Raw genomic sequence first — 16,602 nt, 5'->3', positions numbered from 1 at the left:
ATTTAAGAATATATACTCAAAGACATATGATTATATATAGTATCACAAAAGTTACAACTGGATAATGAATAAATAATTCATTTTCTTGAGTTTAGATTCTCTGATAACCTAATTTTGTAAATTAAGAATATAAAATGTTCTCTGAGTAAATATTCCACATCAGGAGAATGAGTTGTTATTCAAACCAATACTACTGAAAAGCTTTTATGAACTATAACTTCAGGTAAAGTCTCTTAAATTTATGTCCCATATAATATTTGTATTGAAATGGTATACGTGATTAAGTTGGAGACATCCAAACTATGGAAGATTTTAGTTTCTTTAATCACTGACTATAATGAGCCTAAAACAACAAAATTCCTATAAACCCATATCTGGATAAATCTATTTCTTTCTTTTCTTCTACCTGTTCTTTTTCTACTTTCTCCTATTTCATTTTTTTCTCCTTTTTTTCTCTACATTGCCCCCTCCCCTTTCTTTTAATGTTTCTCTCTTTCCATACTCTCCTTCTTCACCTATTAAAACCAAGTTCTGTCTAAAACAAAACCATTTCCTCAATGCCAGTCTTACTACAATTTTCCATGGACAGCAAGGACTCCTGAGGAGATGTTGTTTGTCACCTCACTCAGCCAGGCACAAGCGTTACTGTCTGCTTTCTGCGGAGAAAACATCTCCTGCTCCTGCTGACTGTGGTAGTTCAACTGCATGTTGATGACGCTCTTGACCACGCAGGTCCAGCAAAGGTTCCTTTCTAGTTGCTGCCTATGAAAGTGCGTAGGATGGTTTGCAGGGAACATGCTACCAGTGAGAATTCTCATTTGAAAGGAACATACAGGAACTTTCTTTTCTATTCATTCAGGTACTAACACCATGAGAAAATTTGGGTATCCAATTCAAATCTCTATCTGTTTTATTTTAATTTTTGAAATATCAAATTGACAACAGTGCAAAAGCATTTCTATTCTCCAGGAAATCCCATGTTATGTTCTTTAAATTATACTCAGAATTTCAAGTCTGGATGAGGATTAGAGAGAGAGAGATGTCTGCTTTCCCTCTCTTTGGGCTCTTCACTTTCTGTTTTGGCATTCCTCCGTTCTGTTTTCTTTAAGTAGAAAAATTTAAAACACAGGTACTGTGATCTGTTCCTAGACTCTCCACCGCCTGATAATATCTCATGGGGAAATGTTGATTCAGTGCATTTGCTTCTTATGCTCAAATACTTTATGTTAAGGTAAATTAAAAGTTCTGACAAATTGAGAGACCTTCATGATTCCAATTTGCCATTGCTTTAAAACCATTGTTTTGGAACATGCTGGTAAGGAGCTTCTTTCTGGACTTAGGTTGTGCCTGGTTCCCTTGGCAGTTAGCAGCCAAAAAGCTGTGCACTAATGGATTAAGACACATAGATCTGGAGGCATGCCAGTTTGTCCAGGACAGATGAATATATATTAACATTTGCTGATCAGTACTTTAAAAAAAAAAAGAACTTTTTTTTTTTTTTGGCTTTACTCTCCTTACACTGCAGAGACAGAGTTCTCACAATTTTATTCATAATATAGCATTCATTTTTGTACTGTTTTCTACATGTCAAGGACTGGCATTTCCAATTTTAGTTTATAAGTAAAAGGTACTTTTACTTATAAGTAAAAGGTACTTTTACTTATAAGTAAAAGGTACTTTTACTTATAAGTAAAAGGCCAAGGGAATGTTTGGGAAGATAAAGGAGGATTATGTAAGGTCTGCTGAAAACATGTCTGGGGTGTCTCTATGCATGATACTGTTCCGTCACAGACTGTTCCATCAGAAGCCTGCGCAGGTTCCAGTGATGGACACAAATGCAGTGATGACTTCACAATCAATAAACAAATGCAGATTTGCTGTCAATGATGTGTTACTTTCTGTACTGAGTCGTGTTAGGAGCACATTTCTAAGCACGAGCAAACTGGGACTTTGCTGTCTCAATTTTGGAGTTAAGCATTTTCTTTTTTTTTTTTTCGTATAAGGTTCTACTCAGAATATGACATACAGTTTAGGTTTTTCTTCCAGTTTGTTTCATTGACAACATTCCATTTAATTTCATCAAATAAAAATGTTGTTTAACAGAAAATATTGTAGTTTTTCATACATTCATAGAGTTATTAAGTTCTTTTTAAAAATCTAATTTTCACCTACAAATTGAAAATAAGAAACATTTATTTAGATCAGGAAAAGCATGATCCGTGTAATAATGTGTTCCTACACATATTTCTTAATTAAAGACTGTATTTGAATTTCACTAGATTGTATATATTACATAATCTAGATTATATATATTATAGATTACATATATTATATTTGATTGATTATATATAATATATATAATTTGCTTTGCAAGATTTGTCTGAGTTCAGGTCCTACTCCTTCACTTATGTGTATATACCATGTTATTGAATAAAATCAGTTCTTACTCAAGTAATTAGATACCTGATAAATCATAATTGATATTTTTCAGGTCAAAAGATAATTTTTTACATGAGATATCATTTTATTTTATTTTTAAGGATTTAGAAATGATACTTCAGCAGTTATCCCAATAAATCAATTGTGCTGGTCAGGAGTAACTTAAAAAAAGAACATTTTTTTTCTTCATAGTTCTGGATGATAACAGCCTAAGATCAAGATGTTAGCAAAATTGATCCCTTTTGAGAGTCTTTCTCTTTGCCTGTTGGTGCCTATATTCTCCTTGTGTCTTTGAAGAGTCTTTTCTCTGTGTATGTTTGTATTCTCCTTATAAAGAGTCTGGTTGTCTTGGAGTACACAACAGCTACCCATCTTCCATAATTTTACCTTAGTTACCTCTTTAAAGAACCTCTCTCCAAATACAATCACATATGAAAGTATTGACAATTAGAACAGGAAAGAAATGCAGAGGGTGGGACACACAGTTCTGCCCACAAGAGAGACTGAGGTAGCTACAAAAACAAACAAATAAATAATGAAAAATTCATTGTGATGTTAAACAGAAGCAGAGTGAGACAGTGGACTCATTCAAAATATATGTCTAAAGATTCCTCTCTGAAGTGGTGAAAATGATGGAGAGAGAGAGGGAGGAGAGAGAGAAAGAGAGAGAGAGAGAGAGCACTGATAGCAGAGAGCCCAGTGCAAGTTTGGTGTGAGCCGCAAAACAACTGTGAAGCCCCTGAAAGCACCTGAGTTATTTAGCGAGCTGGAAAGGGTAGACAAGGAGTTTATAACATGCAAATAAGAGGAAGAATCTTCTGAATTGTAGGTCTGTAAATAAAGAAATTTCTAAAGATTTCTATTGGAGTTTTCACTTACTAGGTAGAGAGAGTGGAAGAAATTCTCGAAAGAGTTAACTTGCATAGTAACAGACACTTGCAGCATCTAAAGAGGCTCCATTTTTAAAATGACTTCTAAAGAGAAGTAACATTCTTCTTTTCTTTTTTTTTTTTTTTTTCTTTTTTTCACACATCAGCCATTACATTTGAAATTGCACTCCAGGACATTCATTACTGTGACTAATTTCGACCTCACTCCAGCGAAATGAATGTGGCATATTCACACGTTTTTCTGTCACCTGACTAGCCTCAATCACTTTACAGGTACCATCAAAATCTGTCAGGTCCATGATCACTGGGTATCTAAAGTATCTTCATTAAAATATCCTTATCAAATGTACTGTCAAAAATCATGATTTGATTTCCTGTATCATTAACCTCCAATTAGTTTTGGAAAAGAAAATACATATAATTACTTTTCAACTATTAAAACAATTTTAAGTTTGGTAAATTTCTATTCATGATTACATAAAACAATGGCAAGTGACTTTTTAGATGATTATACCTAATCAATTATAACATAATTTATTATAAATCCACAAGAGATATTTCAAAATACCAAATATGCTGTTCACTCACTTGTAGCACATGTGCTAGAAACTAAAATGCAAGGGATAAAAATCCTCTGCAAATTGAAACTTTATTAACAGGGTGATAAATTAATAATGTTTTAGACGATGTAATTTTTGTTTCAAAAGAGAGGGTAGACAGGTTAAACTAGATTCGGATGTATATTTTCTCTCAAAGTATGATATCTTAAATTACCCTTCATTTTACTCAATTAGGCCTATTTTTTTATTCCAGGAAACATCCCACTCCAGTCTCAATTGTCAGTGCTGCTGGGAGATTGTTCAGAGAAGAGTGAGATGTTGGGCTGAGTTCAGTACTCTCCTGAAACTGTAGATGTTGGGCTGAGTTCAGTACTCTGCTGAAGCACTACATTTCTGCATGCTTGGGCAGGTGGGTTTTATAACCCTGTGAGAAACGTTTCAGTGTAGGGACTTAGTATTTTGAAGCCATCATTTTCTTTCCATCTACTAAGCAGTATTCAAATTCCCCCCCCCAAAAAAAATGTTGCTTCCAAGAATGATGTGGTAGGTGCCATTATATGAATCAAAAGCTGCCTGTAAAGGGGTCCGTATTAATCATGGGATTCTTCACTTTTAGTAAATACATGGAAAGTGAGCTCAGTTCATGGTATCTCTTTAAGGTACTACACTACAAGGACCTGTTAATACAGTCGTAGGCCTATCGTGCTGGAGGAACCACAGAAGTTATCTAGATTAGCATCCTCAGCTGTTTGTTTATTTCAAATGAGCTTGGGCGGAATACATTGACTTTCCCACTTGAGGAGAGAAACAAGGAGAGTACTTTAGTTGCTTGATTCTAGATTCTAAATCTCTTTCTTAATTGTAGTTTAGGTTTCTGGAGTATATATCAAGTAATGTAAGAAAGGAATCATGTGATCATGGCAGAAGACCAGCCTGAATTTAAATTATGTCATGAATCGGAAAGATAAAAATGAGGAAGATAATAATAATTGCATAGATGAAAAACATGTACAAACAGTGTCAAAAAACTGTAAAAGGATCTTTAGGAACTCGCCAGGGGAATTATCACTGTCTTTCTCATATAAAATCTTCCTACTTATTTTCTAAATAAGGCATACTAATAATTTCAAGAAAACATAAAAAGATTAGAACCCCTCTCCATTTCAGGTATTTCTTGACTCTGCATAAAAAAAAAAATCGAACATTTTCCAATTTTATTGCAATAGAATTTAAGAATGCCGAGTGTACTGTAAAGAAAACACAAAGAAAGCCAAGGAAACATGGCCCTAATCACTGCAAAACATAGGACAGACAATAGCAGCCAGTTTGGAGAGTCTCTGATGGTGCTTAGAGGCCATGATGATAGCTCCATCATGGATCTGAGTTCTGGCTGTGGGTGCAGGAAACAACATCCAGATCCTCATGATGCATGATGGCATTTGAGAGAATCTAATTCCTAGGTTTCTTATGCAATGACCAAATGCACATTCACATTAACACTCAATAATAAAGCCAAATCACAAAGCCGTTCTTTATTATTCTAAAGAATACAACAACAAATACCAAAAATTCACAAACAAAAACCAAAACAATGAAAGTACTAATGGGACTACAGACTAACAGTGATTTAGACGATTATAAATAACCAGTTCCAATAAATAAATAACTAAACAAACAAATAAATAAATAACCAGTTCCAACATTAGGCTTAATTCCTGGTTTAAAGTCATATGTTGTATAACTATATTTCATTCACGATCATAGCCTTTGTTTTAAACTTATCACTCACAGGTAATATAGAAATGACTGTTTATGGAGCTTAGGTATTTTGTTTTAAAGTGTGTGTGTGTGTGTGTGTGTGTGTGTGTGTGTGTGTGTGTGTGTGAAAGAGAGAGAAAGAGAGAGAGAACAAGCATACATGTACCTTGTGGGGTGCGGAGTGTGTGTGCTCCCATTTGGTATGAGTTGAGCATTTTTAGTTTTTCTGTCATTGATTAGGAGAAGTTGATAGATCATAGAATTCTGACCTCCAGGATCATTTTAGGGTCAAAAACAGTAAACATTGAGAAAACTTTCACTTCTGACCCTGTCATACAATCGGAATTTTCCACCTGAGACAACATCTTTCTCACTAACTTGACACTTCACCTCTTAAGATTTACGGTTCATGACTAAAACTGCAAGCGAGTCTTTGTTATCGTCAGGAGAAAAATTCCGATATTAGGTCAATGTTCAGTGATACTTAGCTCCTTGTTTTGGTAAGTCCGTGGAAGCTCCTCACTGGGGCATCAAGAGTTAAGTGAAGAGAATGCATTGGGTTGTTCTTGAAAATGAAGCATGTTTCACAATAGCTGTAGAGCCTCGTTACAGATGGCAGAGGGCCTGGAACTATGATTACTCAATTGGTCAGTATTTACCATTTACCAGTATGTGAGTAAACTTACAAGCAGATGAACTTCCAGAAGAAGACAGACTGTTTTGAAATCGAAGGCACCCTGATTTTCTGTGGGACTTCATTAATTTTTCTCTTTGAAAAGGCAAATGGTGACCATTATGTCAGGTGCACATAGCTTCGTCGTAAGTTTAACATTACACAGCAAAAATCTTTTCATTTTGTCAAATGTTTATGGGCAGAAAATTACAAAGAAAAGAGCAAAAAGAATTCAATAACTTAGCAAAGGCATTCCTGGACCTGACTGGTGTGCTGTTTTTCTAATGCTGTTCCTTCTTTTGAATACTGAAAAGGTTTACCACTAAGTATAGACAGCTGTAGGCTATTGCCTCTTGATTCTAATTTAATATTTTGATGATTAGTAATGAAGAAGCCCTATTGGCAGCCATTCAGTGGCATCTTTGAAAGATGCAAAGAAATGTTTCAGCCTTTTCTTCCTTAAAATAAGATTGAAGACCTTCTTTCTTTCTTGGGATTCTGTATTTCTCAAATGTCTTGAATACACAATGGGGTAATGGCGTGGCATCATTCTGTAGACAATGCATCCTGCTTTCTTCGCCATAATTAATATGGATTTCCTTTCTTAACTGTATCCCTGCCTGCTGTTCATTTATCATAGTAAAACTAGACTCATATATAGAAACTAAAACCTTTATAAGTTCTTGGAATGAAATGTCCTAACAGCAAACAGCAGAGATTTTTTTTTTTTTTGTATGTGTGGAATTTTGAGACATGATAAAAAAGTGAGGCAACAGTATTGGTATTTTCTTAGCTGTTAGAAAGAGAAATCTTTCAGCTCTCACAAGTGATGTCAGAAAGATATTTCTGTGACCTGGGAACACAGCAGGACTCCCTGGCTGGTTGTCAGGGGCAGGGATGGTTGTCTCTTCCCTGTGGTATGCGTGCATTCCACCACTGCAGTTACAATTATTTGCTTCGGCCAACATGATCTGAAATGCATTCAAAAAAGCATACACGTATTCAAATTTTCAATGAAAAATCTCAATCCTAATTAACTACAAATCAGTAAAGCTGGGTAGCCTGAGGTAGGTTAAAATGAGAACTTTGTACATGAAAGACTACCTATGCCCCTAAATCTAAGAATTTTCCTAGTTGCAAACCTCCGAATCGCTGCATGCAACTTCCTTCACTTCAATTATCCTCCTAAGGAAAGTGAGAGCAGGTTAACCAAGCCAAGTAGGAGACTGTATCAGCAGAGAATAAGTCATTTTTTCTTCATATAGCAAAAGTCATAGATCTCAATGGGAGTAGACTTCTGGCCCTGTCATCTGACAGTGTGGAATGGAACAAAGTTAGAATTTATGCCCTCCTGATTAGCTGAATTATACCCCTGGGACCTCAGCCCTAGAAGGAAGGAGTGAAGTTCTGTTCGCACTTTCTTCGCTCCACTCTTAAGAGCACTGCTTCATCACTTTGCTGGCATGCCGCGATTAGCCTCCCTCGCGAGACTGCAGGTGCTGAAGGGACAACCGAGGGCCCTTATGCCCTTTGTGAGTGGATTGAGAGTGTTTCCAGTTACCTAGAAAACAGTAATGCTTACAAACCTACACATTTTTAGGGAAAGAAAAGGAGGGGAGGCGTTTTATTAATTAAGAGACAGAGAGGAAGAGCTGTACAAAACACATGACCCGGCTGCACCGTTTCAGACATCTGTAGGAACTGCAGTTTCTGCTCTTCGAAAAGAAGTGCATTTACTATTAGACTCATGGGGTTTGATCCTTTTTATGCTCGTTTCAAGTCTGGTAAGTCAGCATACCAAGAAATGAGCAATATGTGTATATGCACAAATACATGCATATAGGTGTATGTACACACATACAAAATACACGTGTGTCTACCTACCTACATACTATAAGTGAGTAATATGTACACATTTCAATTACCAAACATTCCACCCTAATTGCAAGGATACAGTGGTTTTCCTTCAACTCAGAAGATACTCATCAAGACCATACAGCTTCTTATGCAGGTTCTGCACTCTACTGAAGAAGGGGGAAGCCAGATCTGAGGAACTCCCTGAATCGTCTGCCATCACAATCCAAGAGTTTAGCTGAGCTACATGCTGCATTTGAATATTTTCTCAGATTATTTTATTTAACTGTATAAATTTTTAAATAAGGTATCATACACATCTTGCTTTTGTTTTTTTTTTAGAAATAAAGGCATTAAATAAGATTAGTGAATGTAATTTGAATTTGTACAGTATTTGATTAAAACCAGAAATGCTATTCACCTGTCCTCTGAAAACCAGCCCTTTGAGAAGTTTAAGTATTTAGGAGAATCAAATTCTTTATGTTGTCTCCTATGAACTGTCTATACTGAATACAATCCCAAACAGACTACAGACAAGTACTTCAGAAGTCCATAGTTCTTAACCTGTGATATTTTTGGTACTGAGGTATGATCATATTTTGTCTGTTTTTTTCTTTTTACTATACGTGTCCTTAGCAGTTCTTGTTTAATCAACAACCCGATTCTGATTTCCTTTATTCACTATATTACCTTCATGGACTACTTTTCCTGAAAGTGTGTCGGAATATTGGATTTAGTCTCTTATTAATAATCATGTCAATATATCAATCATATCTTAAATAAAAAGATAAGTAAAAATTAGAATCTGTTTAGCTTGTTTAGTAGCTTATCATTATCTATTATTATGTTATTATTATTGTTGTTATTATTTAGTTCAGTCTGTAGGTCAAGCTAGCTTGAAAATCCATATAAAACTTCAACGATCCTTTAATAGCAGTGCTCCTATGTCTCAGCCCTTGATCTGCTGAAATTACATAAGTAAGCCCTTACACCTGGCTGTTTGGGGCCTTTGGTAAGAGCAATAGTCAGAAATCTCTTGCAGTGAATCATGAAAGATAATGTCAACTCAAAGGATGTAGACTCCTTAGAAGAGAAACCTCTAGGCAGGTCTATTAGGGGGTTTCTGGAATGAGTTCCTTTTGGTAGAAAGACAAACGCTACATGTGGACAGCGCCATTTATTGGACGGGGCTCAGCATGAAGAAGAAGCAACAGGGACATGAATACCAAGCGTTCCCTCTGCTTCCTGACTGTAGAGGCAATGTGACAGCAGCCTTACCATTCTCCCATTATCCATTCCCTGTCCTGGTGAACTACACATCCTTGAACTATAAGGCGAAATAAATCCTTCCTCAGCTAACTTGCTTCTTGTCAGGTGTCTGGTTACAGCAATGAGAATACATTACACTTTTAATTCCAGAATTTAGAAGACTAAGGCAGGAGAATCACTTTGAGTTAGAGGCAAGCTTGGGATACACAGTGAAACTATGTGTCAATAAAAAGAAAGACAGAAAGGAAGAAAGAAAGAAAGAAAGAAAGAAAGAAAGAAAGAAAGAAAGAAAGAAAGAAAGAAGAAAAAAATGAAACTTGTAATACTTGTAAAATATTAACAGTTTTAGGTGTCTGATAGGTTCTAATCTCCTGACTGGAAAATTGAGTTTCACCTTCTTGAAGCTAAGTTCATCTTTTTATTTTTTAAGAAACGATTTTGATAAAGTAATTTATATATTCTCGCCAGCTTTTCTATTCACAAAGTGATTTCTGAAGAATTTATGCTATCAATAGGCATTATCAAGATAGCCTTGGTAGACCTTTGTGTCATGATAAAATGCTTCTCCCTCTGTGTGTTGGAATATGGTCATCTGAGATGGAGGTAGGTACCAGCATGAATGAGTTTTGATGTGGGCTCCATGGGGGTTTGCAAAAGTCTCTCCTCTCTTCTGTTCTCATGTTGCCTTTGCTTGATGCATACAATTAGCAGGAGAGAAGTCTCAGTCCTTTCTTTTAAGGCCACCAGGCCTATCAGCTTACAGCCACATGATGTTATCTCCAAACACAGCCTCATGAAGGGTTAGAATTTTCCCGTGGTTGAATGGATTTTGCATAAACTCTTAGGTTAAAACTTAGACCTCAAGATGATGGTACTAAGATATGGACCATGTATGAAGTAATTAAGACTCAAGGGAAGAGACTTCATGAACAGGATAACCTTAGGAACAGTTGGAAAAGCACAGCTTACACCCTTTTGCACTTCTAGTCTGTTAAAAAAAAAAAAAAAAGTCTGAGGAAGTCTCAGAGAAAGATGCCTGAAGAGACAAAACATTTAGAGGCAGGGCACCTTAAAACATTTTCAAATCCAAGGAGGATTTTAAGCCAGGGCGTCAACAAACTCAATAAAAATGAGTGCGATGCCTTTATGTTGCCACTAGAAAAGATACTCCACAGTAAAATCGCTGAGAAACAGCGTTGAAGAAAAGTTCTGAACGTACCAGGACAAAACAGGCACCACTTAGAGATGGAGACGGTAAGAATGCTTACAAACCTTTCAGAAACTACGTAAACCTGACCGTGAGGGAGACGGTGGGCCACACTGTTCAAATGGAATTTTATAACCCGTGAAAATCTTTTGAAATGAATGTGTTGGCTTTTGTTTTTTAGTGAGGTACAAACGGAGTTTGGAAGATGTCCTTCCATTCTAATAATAACTTGAAAGGTGGAAGAACTGAAAAAAAAAAAAAAAAAGAAAAAGAAAAAAAAGAACTAAGATGCATAACGGTGATGAAGACCAGAGCGAAACGCCCTAAAAGTTGGAGGGACAGTGAGACATATAGAACAAAGTGTCATTTCCTCAACTGGACTCGTGAGTAGGAGCCAGCAGTGGGTGGGAAAGTGTGGGCTGTAGTTGTTGGCTGCCGGAGGCTCGGTGTGGACAAGTCTGACGGTCGGAGGCCGGGAGGAGGCTGGGACCTGAGGCCTCGGAGAGTTTTGCCAGTAGAAAGAAGCTTGCGCGCACCAGCACAGTAAACGGTGGGGAAAATCCTCGTGCTCCCAGCAGGGGGAGACAAAGAGTAACCATTCGGAAACACGCCAGACTCCTGTTCTTAACCAAGTCTGCCCTCAGGAGAGACTTCACATTTTTATTTTTTAATTCATTTTTTAAAATGAGACCCTAAACTGACTGAGGACGGTGGTGTTAGTTAAACAAACAAACAAACAAACAACCAAAACCAACCAAACAAAAAGCAACAACAAAAACAGTTCTATTAAATCCAAGGCAAGTGGAAAGAGCATCCATCCTAATCTAGTCCTCAGTCTCCAGGAGGAGGAGGGCCGGGAGGAGGCAGAAGCACGTGGGAGGCTCACAGTCCAGAGTCACATCTTACTAAAGGACCGGGATGGACTCCAAGACAGACTGCTCTTACAAGTTGGAGACTTAATACGCCACGGCATTAGTGCTCAGATCTTCCCTGCTCCTGGCAGGCTATACAGAAACACAATGTGGCCAATGGAAACAGACGCATGTATCGCATGTGCGCCACTGAATGATGAACGTGCGGAACAACCCTCGGATTCTGACTAAGACAATGGAACATTACCAGAGTTACAGAACGTGAAATTTAAAGCATCTGTGACGGCCACACTAAGAGTCCTAACAGGTAAAATAGACAACGCAGAGCAGCATGTAAATGATAGGAGCAGCAGAGAGATGGAAAGCCTTACAATCAATAGGAACCCTAGACGTGGAAACACCTCAACGTCACCGAGGAGGCCTTAGGTTGCATTTCTAGTAGGCTCTATGCAGCTAAGGGAATAATCTCTGAACTTTTAAAATAAATAAATAATAAACAAACCAATTAGTTAATTAACCAATTAATTAATCATTTTAAATAACAAAAAAAGGGTAAGAATTGCAGCTGAAGCTAGGCTTTGTGGCTCAAGCCTGCAATCCCCACTCTCAGGGAGATAGGCACTGGCAGATCTCTTTGAGTTTGAGGCCAGCCTGGTCTACAAAGTGACTTGAGGACCGCCAAGGATATGTAAAGAAACCTTGTCTGGAAAAAAAAAAAAAGAAAGAAAGAAGAAAGAGAAAGAAGAAAGAAAGAAAGAAAGAAAGAAAGAAAGAAAGAAAGAAAGAAAGAAAGAAAGAAAGAAAGAAAGAAAGAATTGCAGCTGATCCATCCTCACAAGCCAAGCAGGTTAAAAAAAAAGAGTTGACTGATGTTTTAGCTAACAGTCTGTGTGTGTGTGTTGGGGGGGGGGGAGTGGAATACCAGCAATGTAGAACTTTGTATTCCTCATAGTATATCCTTTAAAATTGAAGGGGAAATTCAGACTTTTGCATTCAAAGAAAGATTGGAAAATTTTGATGTTAATTTAGTTAATTAATATACTTGTCTTGAAGGAATGGCTAACCCTGACCCTATATATACAAGGCTAGTATTAAATTCACAGAGATCCACCTGACTCTCTCCACCTTCCAAATTCTGTGATTAATGACCAGAGCTTCCATTTTTTCTTAATTGAACTCAAAGTGGCAGTTTGTTCAAAACAAAATTAGCAATAACACACTCCATTATATTTGTATAACACCTAAGTATATCTGTGTGTTTTGTTCTCATGTGGAGGAAAAAAAAAACAGTCACAACTGAATATCTTTCAGTATAGGAAGCCCATTCTTGCTTTGTACACTGAAATATATATGTGTGTATGTTCATAAGTTAATGGCTATATGCAGATATAAAAGTATGTAGCTATGTTTATTTTATACTCTGCCAATTTAGGAAATTAATATGAGTTTGTCATTTTCTAAATTCTTTGTATTTATGTAGATATTTATAGATACTCATGTTACTTTCAAATATAATAAATTCATTTCTTTGTCCAAACTGCATGCTTTACTGAAATGGCTAGGACTTCAAAGATTATTTTGGCAGCAACTTTCAAAGGGAATGTCCATGCTATGGTCAAGATCTCACAGAGACACGGCCACTTGTTCACCATGAAACATTCTGTATGTTATCTACTGCAGTTGAAAAATAAAATGTTGTGCAAATATTTACAGTATAAAATGTTTTAATATAAGCATATTATAGGGTTATTAAAGCTCCTTTGCATATTCTTCAAATGAGAATTCATATCTGCTGGTGGGTGAGCCATTTTACATCCTATCAGGCTTTTCATTTTACATATGCATTGTAGAGAAAGCCAAGGCACAAACTCACAAATTATTAGCCCATTCACAAGCATAAAATAGATGAATCTTTCAAGTCAGTGTCTCTAATGTTTTGAGCTATGGTGATCTGACTGAGAATGGTCTCCATAGGCTCTGGTGTCTGAAGGTTTGGTTCCCTGTTGATAGACTGTTTAGAAAGGATTAGAAGGTGTGGCCTCATTGGGGGACTTATGTCATTTGGAAGTGGGCTTTGAGGCTTTAAAAGCTCACTCAAGGCCCAGTCCCTGCCCCCACCCCCTCTCAGGCTTGCAGATTAAGATATAGCTCTCAATTGCTGTCCAGTGCTAAGCATACTGCCTGCAGTCCTGATGAGCAAGCACTCACGCTCAGAAACTGTAAACAAGCCCCCATTTCAATGTTTTAGTCAGGGTGTCTCTTCACAGCAGTAGAACACTAACAAAGACAAGGTTACGGAGAAAGATTTTAAAAGGGAAGTTCCATGAGCTACGCTTTAGGGTTAGGAAACTTCTGTTTCCTAGTGATGGAGACTGTGTGTACATTTCATAGAAATGATTTGCACATTCTTAATCTCATGAGAGGATACGAAAACACAGACATGTATTTATGTACATATGTGTTCCTTCTTATTATGTGCCTGTGTCTTCCACAGCATGAGCCTGTTTGTATGAGGATCAGAGAACAAGCTGAGGGATTCGGGTCTCCCAGAGTGTGGGACTCGGGCATCAAAGTCAGGTAGCAACTGCATTAACCCTCTGAGCCATCTCCACAGCCCCTCCTTAGAGGCATTTTGTTGTATCTCTTTAATTAGAAACAGTTTGGAGGAATCGGAAATTAAATGTAAAACTAAGTGAAGGTTATAGCAGGCATTTATTGAACTGCATCTGATCCCTAACCAGGCCCTAGGCCCTACTGATCTGTGTTCTGTGCATTTACTAGAGTCCTATACAGGTGTAGCCATTCAATACACAGTCCCTGGCTTTTTTCACTTACCATCCTGTTTTAAATCTTCGTTCATACTCTTCCACCACTTTTATTTAATTATACCCCTGAACTATGTTCATTTAGCAAGAAAGTCACAGATTATTTGCTGGTTGGATATTTGAATTGCTTTCAGTTCAGAGCTCTTGTGATCAAGGTTTTAATAAAAACTGTTCACAATACTTTACCCTAGTTCCAGGTTTTCTGGTCTGTGTAGGGGCTGTGAGTTTCTTGGTTTGTTGTTGTTTTTTTCCCAGCCTTGATCATATTTGAGGAATACAGTAAGACAAAGAGTTCTGCAAAACACACTAGAAGCTGGCTTTTCCTTTTGAAGATTTTAAAAATTACATTTATTTATTTTGGTTTTTGTGTGTGTGTGTGTGTGTGTGAATGTGTGAGTATGTGTACATTAACGCACATGTGGTCCATGTCAAGAGTATAGACATCAATGGACAATTTGTTAGAGCAGGTTTTCTCTTCCAACTGCCATGTGTTTGGGAGAAGAGAGTCAAGTTGTCAGGATTGGTGCCAGCAAACCCACAGGCGGCTTTATTTTGAAATAGGTCAATCTCCCTTAATTTTTAATCTGGTCTTTATCAGACACCCTGTGCTGTTCTGTAATTATGTGGACTTTATAAACCAGAATTCTAGCTGTTGCATATTTAAATATTAGGTATCTCGATCTTTCATAATGATGATGCCCCAAGGTCTTCCCCGAAACATTCAGTTGGTCTCCTCTCCTGTACTTCGTCATCTGCTCCTGGGAAAAGTTGTGAATGTGGTTCTCCATTGATGAGTTGGAGAATGGTGAGTGGTCCATGAAGGACAGATGGAAAGATGATTATAAACACACAGTTTTTCATCAATACAGCTCATTAAAAAGAAAGACTTTAAAGATTTTGCAAACATTTATAGTTCCCTGTAATGACTAATAATTATTTTTAATAATTTTTCCTCAATTGGAAATTGCTGCATAGAGAATAGAAATAATTGGGTGTGATTACTAGAACTCCCCCCCTTTCATTTATAGAATCTTATAAGGAACTACTTAGAAATGTTAAGCAATGACCATTATAGTGGTAATCTTCCAGATCATTTTATTGTCTTTATACTTTGAAATTTATTTTCCTTTTCTACATAACTATGCTATCTTTGTATTCAGTGAACTTATTACCTTCATTTTGCAATAAGTTAAAGAACAAGAATACAAGTTGAGGCTGTTGTAAATTTAGAGGGTTTTTTTTTGTTTTTGTTTTTTCTGAAGCGCTTTAATGAACATAACACAATTGCTTTACACAACCACTATAGTTTTACATTTTAACAAAACCTTCCTTGTGAAGACTTTTTGGATTTTCACTCTAAAGTAGTTTATCATTTTTTTAGGCAATTCATGTGTACTGCCATAGTGTACCTTCTAATACTACAACGTAATGAGGTTTTGTGCTACCCGATAATTTCAATAACAGCTAGTATGATTTATCTGCCTTCTTAACTTCCTATTGATTGTTGTTTATTTAAAGCAATATTTTTTTTAACTTTGGGGTATTTCTGAGTCAAGGGAAAAACAAAACTAATAGCTATTACTCATCGAAACTTGATCAAATCCTAGCCACTGCTCAAATGCTTTACATAGTTTGAAAACGTTTTATATTTCTAACTATTCTATCAAATAAATTAAAATTCAATTCCAACCCATTAAAAGAGAAACATGAACTGTAGAAGAATTGGCTATTTCTCTGGGATTTTGAAGTCGGGTAAGGGCAAAATGAGAATTTCTTGGTGTTGACCCTAACAGTCTGGCTCTCTCTAATGCTCTTAACTTCCAACATGCTACACTTTTAGAGTCTGGAGGGTAGAGACAAGAATGGGATCATGTGGTCCATGTCAGAGTTAAATGATAACAAACATTGCTAAGAAGAGGCGGGAGATCCCCCTTCAGAGACAGAAAAGGCTAAATGGAGCAAACGTGTCCCAGGGTGCTTTGGCTGCACTCTAAATTAAAAGCAAGGCTGTGTCTGAAATTTCTTCCAGATCTATAATTCAGCAACTTGGTTCGCAGCTATTTTGGCCAAAGGGAAAATTTAAAAGTAAATATCTACTACACTGTGCCCCCCCCCCAGAAAGTTGCCCCCTTTTCAGCTTTGGCACTCAATTCTCTCCTCTTAATGGTTCTCAAGCCCCAAGTTGGAGCTGAGCTTTACACATAAGGGCGCTTGCCACTAAAGCTGAGAACCTGAGCTTGATCAGACTCCTGCAA

Source organism: Psammomys obesus, unplaced genomic scaffold (genome assembly GCF_907164565.1).
Source record: "Psammomys obesus unplaced genomic scaffold, mPsaObe1.curated_primary_1811, whole genome shotgun sequence".
In the NCBI taxonomy this organism is placed as follows: domain Eukaryota; kingdom Metazoa; phylum Chordata; class Mammalia; order Rodentia; family Muridae; genus Psammomys; species Psammomys obesus.
Note: the sequence above shows the minus strand (reverse complement) of the source record.